Source organism: Nannospalax galili, unplaced genomic scaffold, assembly GCF_000622305.1.
Source record: "Nannospalax galili isolate Female #2095 unplaced genomic scaffold, S.galili_v1.0 scaffold406, whole genome shotgun sequence".
NCBI classification, from domain to species: domain Eukaryota; kingdom Metazoa; phylum Chordata; class Mammalia; order Rodentia; family Spalacidae; genus Nannospalax; species Nannospalax galili.
Genome location: NW_008357033.1, coordinates 2925647 through 2932092, shown reverse-complemented (window position 1 = coordinate 2932092; position 6446 = coordinate 2925647).

Here is a 6446-nt window from a genome sequence, read left to right as displayed (position 1 = left end):
TGGATGCCTGCTTCCAAGTCCATGGGCTTAGTGTGTGCAGGAGGCCAAGGCTAGGTGTGGAGGAACATACCCTTAGGTTGAGGTATACTGGGACACAGTCAACAGCTGCTCCCTGGGAGTAGGACCTTGTGGTGGCACAGGAAAGAAGAAAGTCCCAGGGTGGACCCCACCTCCCCTTCCTACTGCAGCTCCATTGTGCTCCAGCCTGGGAGGCCCAGCTCTGCATTAACAAGGCAGATTAAACTTGTGCTCCCATATTCCCATGTCCCGCCTTTGTGGTCCCCAGAAGAGATGCTTCTGCTCCTCAGGAGCATTGTATTCACGGAGGGGGAGGGTTGCTATCATGATAAGAAACCTGTTGGCATTTGGTGGGTGGAGGCCAGGCAAGATAGCTGTCCAGCATAGCTTGGGTTGCTGGACAAAGCCAGTCTATTTACCTTGTATGACTGGCAAATATCCCACTGACAATTGAAGTCAGATGTTAGCACCACACAGAAGACCTGTCAGTTATTACTTCACAGACTGCTCATTTTTATGTAGTGTTCAGCTTTACTTCTTGAGGTTTCCCCTCTATCTTGTTTGAAATGACTTCAGATCATCCTACCACAGTTGAGATGTGTGCATTGTATGTGGGTCTGTTGTGGTTTGAAAAAGAGATGTCTCCCATAAGCCCATGTATTTGAACACTTGGTCCCCAGTTGGTGGCACTGTTTGGGGGAGGTTGTGGAACATTTAGGATGTGGAGCCTTGCTGGAGAACGTGCATCCCTGGGGGTGGGCTTTGAGGGATTTTAACCTCACTTCTCTTCCAGTTTGCCCTCCCCTTCCTGTGTGTGGTTGAGACGTGATCTCCCAGTTTTTTGCTCCAGCAGCGTACCGCTATGCCTCTCCTGCCATTAGGGAACTCTTTTGAATTGTAAGCCAAAATAAACTTTGTTCCTTAAATTGCTTCTGGTCGTGATGTTTTATCATAGTAACAGAAAAGTAACTAATAGTACAAGGTTAACTGGTTTGATTCAGGTGCTCTGTGGTACCTGAGCATTTACAGGTTGAAATACGTGTATTTTTAAAAAAGGACTTTCTTCTAATTTTTCCTGTGTTAAATATTGTATATAATTGGGCTGTCGAACTTTTTACTTTCTCATCTGGCCAAATACCCATTATGAAGCACTTAAGGGAAGAGAGATCTATTCTGGTTCACAGTCATGAGGGGATACAGTTCATCATGGCCAGAATGCAGTGACTGGTTCATCACTTTGTCAGTCATGAAGCACAGATATTGGGCTGGAACCAAGTCAGGCTATAACCCCTAAGGCCCATCCTTGTCATCTACTTCCTCCACTTAGGCTCCATCTACCTAAAAGTTCCAGAACCTCCCCAAACAGCACATTAGCTGGGGATCAACTGTTCAAACACATGAGCCTGTGGAGGACATTTTATTTGGGGATAAAAGGGAAGCTTTAGATATGTGAAGGTTGACATCCTGTGGCTCATGCCTGCTGTTGACCTGTGAACTCAACAAGAACATTCTAGCTGGAATGAAGTGGTTTCAAAGAGACACTTAATGGTTGAACAGCAAGTGAAGGAAGCATCGGGTCACCACTGGGGAGGCTAAGCTCAGAGGGTCTGCGCCAAAGCCCGGGTGGGCCCTGGACTCTCAGTGCTACCGGATAGCTATCCTATGGCTTTGCCGGATCATCCTTTTATGACCTCTGTGGCCAGGGTTGACTTAGTTTGCGACTTCTGCCTCTCCCTGCTGCCCTTGTGCTGACAGATCTTTCCTCCCATTACAATGTTCTCGCGGGTGTTTTTCACAGTGATGAAAAGCCTGAGGTTTCCTTTGGCTTCTGGTCTCAGAGATTCCATTCATAGTCACTAGGTTCCATTGCTTTCAGGACTGAGGTGGGGCAGAGCATCATGGTGGTGGGAGTGTGTCGAGTAAAGCCACCCATGTCATGGTGGACAAACAGCAGAGAGGGAGGAGGGGGAGATGGACAGAGAGGGAGATGGGGAAGGAGACTGGGTATAAGATATTCACTTCAAAGGCACAGCCCTGTGACCTACTTCCTCCAACAAGAACCCCTCCTAATAGCTGTTCAGCTGTGAACTTATGGGTGAGGCTAGTGCCCTCAGGATCCAGTCACTTCTCAAAAAGCCCATCACCCAGGGACCAGCTTATGGGGGTGGGGCACTACTTCTCCATAATATGGGGTCTCTGCCAAGTTGCTAAGTCATGCTGGGCTTTATGATTTTTCTTGTCAGAGTTTGACAGCTCTGCCTTAAGGCTCCAGGATGGTAGGAAAGACTATACATAATCAGAAGATAACGAAGAATCAGTGTGAGTCAGGCTGACGAGGTAAGTATGTCCAAGATCAAGCTGACCATGGTGGCTGAGTGACCGAAACCTCAGTGAGTAAAGTGCTTGCTGTACAAGCATGAGGTCCTGAGCTTGGAGTCTCAGCACCCACCCACGCAACAAAAGCCAGATGTGGTGGCATGTATCTGTGACCCTGTTGAGGAGGTAGAAACAGAAGGTCCCTGGCACTTGCCAACCAGTTAGATAAGCTGAATCAATGGCTTCCAGGTTCAGTGAGAGACTTTGTCTCACAAAATAAGGCAGAGGGCTAGGGAGAGGCCCAGTGGTTAAAGAGCTGTGCCAACAAAAGAACAAGATTTCAGATCCCCAGAACCCATGTAAAAAGCTGGTGGTTGTGGTGGCCTGCTAGTAATTCCAGCCTCAGATATCGGAGACAGGAGATCCCCAGAGCAATCTGGCTAGAAGGCTGTGGCTATGTAAACTAGCTCTGGGTTTGACTGAGAGAACACACCAGTGAAGAAGGCAGAAGACTGACTGAGGTTTATTCCAGACCTCAACCTCAGACTATGCACACACATACATACAGGAAGAGAGAGATGTGCCCCCGGACATGCAACCATGTGTACCTACACATGCATACCACACATATCACAGATGAAAATGTAAAAGAAAAACAAGTTAGAAAGTGATGAAGACATTAAATACCTACACACCACACCATACACCACACCATACACCACACCATACACCACACCATACACCACACCATACACCACACCATACACCACACCATACACCACACACATGCACACACATGCATACATCAAATACTGACACAAAGTGAGAGAAACTCCAAGTGACTTAAGCAGGAAAGTCACTGATGAGCTCTTGCACCTTAATAAACTTCACCAGCTTAGTGTAGAAGAGTCTGGGAATTTGAATGCCATCTTTCCAACACAATCTTACCTGCCCTCCCCATCCCCCAACTCGCTGCTCTTCCTATACGCTCTTCTCTCTTACTTTGTCACTCCACTGTGGTCATAAGATGAATACCAGATTCTCTAGAATTTCATATGAGCTCAGTGACCCCAGGGAAGATTGTGAGGTATTTTGCCATTCAGCAACTGCAAAATTCCCAGGGAAGACTTTCCTTGGGTCACATGACCATCCTCCACACCATAGCCCTTCATGTGGAAAATGATTAAAGACCTATATATTTTTTCCAGTCAGGCAAATGTCCCAAGCATACTTCTCAGCAGGAAAGAATCTTCTAGATTTGGTAACTTGGATCCTGCTGTTTTATATTAGGAGCTTCAAAGTCTCTGCATTCCATTTTCATTTAAAGGTCTGTGATTGTATAAATCAGACCCAATCACCATCAAATTTTGGCCCAGCCCATTATGAGCTCTGTGACATGGTCAATTCAGTCAACCTCATGGATAACCAATTTCCTCATCTGTGAAATGTGGATGATGGTATTGTCATAGCAGAGTGGGGTGAGATGTTAAAGCAACCAGGCACATGAGAACAGCCTCAGGGGAGCTCAGGAGTTCCTGGAAAAGCTTACTTTCTCATGGAATCTGTGTGTGTGTGTGTGTGTGTGTGTGTGTGTGTACATGTTCATGTGGGTGTGCACAAATGTATGTGAAGGCTGGAGGTCAATGTCAGGCATCCTTCTCAATAGTGCTCCACCTTGTACTTTGAGCCAAGGTCTCTCCTTGAACCTGGAGCTCATCAATTTGGCTAGACTGGCTGGCCTACCGAGCTTCATGAACTTGCCTGTCTCCATCCTCCCCTCCCAGTGATGGTGTTACAGATATGTGCCATTGTGCCTGACTTTTTACATAGGAGCTGAGGATCCAAACTGAGGTCCTTATGCATGCATGGCCAGCACTGAGCCATCTCCCTAGCCCTATCCTAGATCTTCACTGCTTGGTCCCACAGCTTCTGTGGGGCTGGTGAGTGGCCTTATCCACCATTGGAACTGTGGGAAGCCTCTACCTGCCGACTTCCTTCTTCCCTCATCTCTCAAGTCATCTCAAGCATCCTTCTTTGGGGAAGCGTCCCCTCCCCTTTCACCCAGATCAGACACAGTGGCTCTTCTCCCAACTTGTTCTGCAGAAGCTGCACGTTCTGTATCTATTTGATGCCTGGGACTGCATCTACTTCCACCTGACCAGGGTGTGGGCCCCGTTACTCTGTCCCTGGTCCCTGTTTCCAGATACTGCCAGGTATAGCTAAAGGACAGAAGGAAGGCACAGGATGTTGATGTGGGACAGAGAGCATCTGTGTTAATGCCGACTAGCCTCTACTGGCTGTGTGATCTGGAGTGAATCCTCTCACCTCCTGGATCTCTGTGTCTTTTATCATATGGAGTTCCTTGCCTTTTATTCTTCCCTCAACTGGAGTCTCATGTGGGACAGTGCTGATTGCTTTCTTGTTGATGTGGCAAAATGCCTGACTACAGTAACTGAAGGAAGGGTTTTTCACAGTGAGGTTATAGTTCACCAAGGGGGAGTTGGCCTGGTGAAAGAGCATGAGGCAGCTGGTCACATTTTGTAAGGAAGGCTTTGGCAGGAGGACCACGAGGTGGCTGGTCACATGGCCTCCACACTCAGGAAGGAGACAGAGAGAGAGAGAGAGAGAGAGAGAGAGAGAGAGAGAGAGAGAGAGAAATGCTGGTGCTCAGCTCACTTTCTCTCTTTGCTCCGTCTGGGACCCCAGTGCCTGAGATGGTCTGCTCACGTTCAGGGCAGGTCTCTCCCCTTCAGTTAAACCTTTCTGGAAAAGCCTGCCCCTGATAGTTTCTGCCCTCTATCTGGAGCAGAAAGCTCTGTGGCCCTGTGGCATCCATATTTATGTGTCCTCCCTCTAATCCAGGTCCCTCTGATGTTTACTATTCTGTTTCCACATGTTCAAACCTGGGCTATTTCTTTCCTTTTTCCCCTGTCATATGGCAGAACTGAAATTTCCAGCTAAAAGAAAGATTTATTTGGGATGGCAAGAGCTGTGCAAAACTTTCTGGTCAAAATGAAACCTTGTGCTTTGGGTGATAATTAGTTTCTGTCCCATGATCATAAAGTAAGACAAGAATTCCAGGTGGCAGGGACACAGGTGTGGGTATTTTTAATGTGAGTTGCACAGTGTGGCCTCCAGTGTGTGCATCTTGCTCTGAACTCATACCTTCTCTGCTTACCTGCTCTGTCCTTGGTTCCCATGCAGTCAGGACTGGTGGAGACTCTGGGTCATTGCATATGTGGTACCGATGCACACACAGGCTCTCAGATGCTCTCTGTCAGTTATGGAGTGGGGACATAGGGCCAAGAGCTGAGGGGGAGAGATCAGAACTTTAGGTACAGGGGGTTAGAGCAGAAGATGGTGTCCAGGCATACAGCCAGGCCTCAATACCATAGGCTCCTGACACAGAGGGTCCATTTCTAAATCTGGTCCAAACACTGGGACCCCTTAGGACCAGGCTCACTTTGAGCTTGTCATAATGCATATCTGCTGTTCCTTGATGGACCAGTTTTATTTCTAGCTATCTGGGGTGGCTGGAATTCTATAGCTAATGCCTTCAAGGGAATGCATTCAAATGCAGTTAGAAAAGATTCTAATTTGAATAAAAATCATTGAGCTTTTTTGGGGGAGGGGTGGGATTTTTAAAATTTATTTTTGACAATTTCACACATATATGATTTTATCTTGATCATACCCACCCCCAATGCCTCCATCCCACCCACCCTACCACAACTGAGTAGTGAGCTTTCAGCCTGTCATAGATTGTATTACTATAACAAAATGTCGGTGGCAACTAACTTTATAAAGTTTGGAGAGATGTTCAAAGTTCAAGTCTGGGTGGGAAGGTGGTCGGGAATTGATTTGGCAGTAGATTTGTAGCCTTAGACTGAGCAGAAGGAGGGAGAAAGCAAAATCCCATAATCCCCTTCAAGGACATACTCCCAATGACCTGAGACTCTGCACTGGGCCCCATCTCCTAAAGGCTCCACTACCTCCTTGTAATATAACTCTGTGGACCAAGGTTTTGATTCTGGTTGTGTGCAGACAATAGCACAGTATTTAATTTCAGTGTTTGGCTCTCTGTGACAGGCCTCTCCAATTCTCAGTTTGCT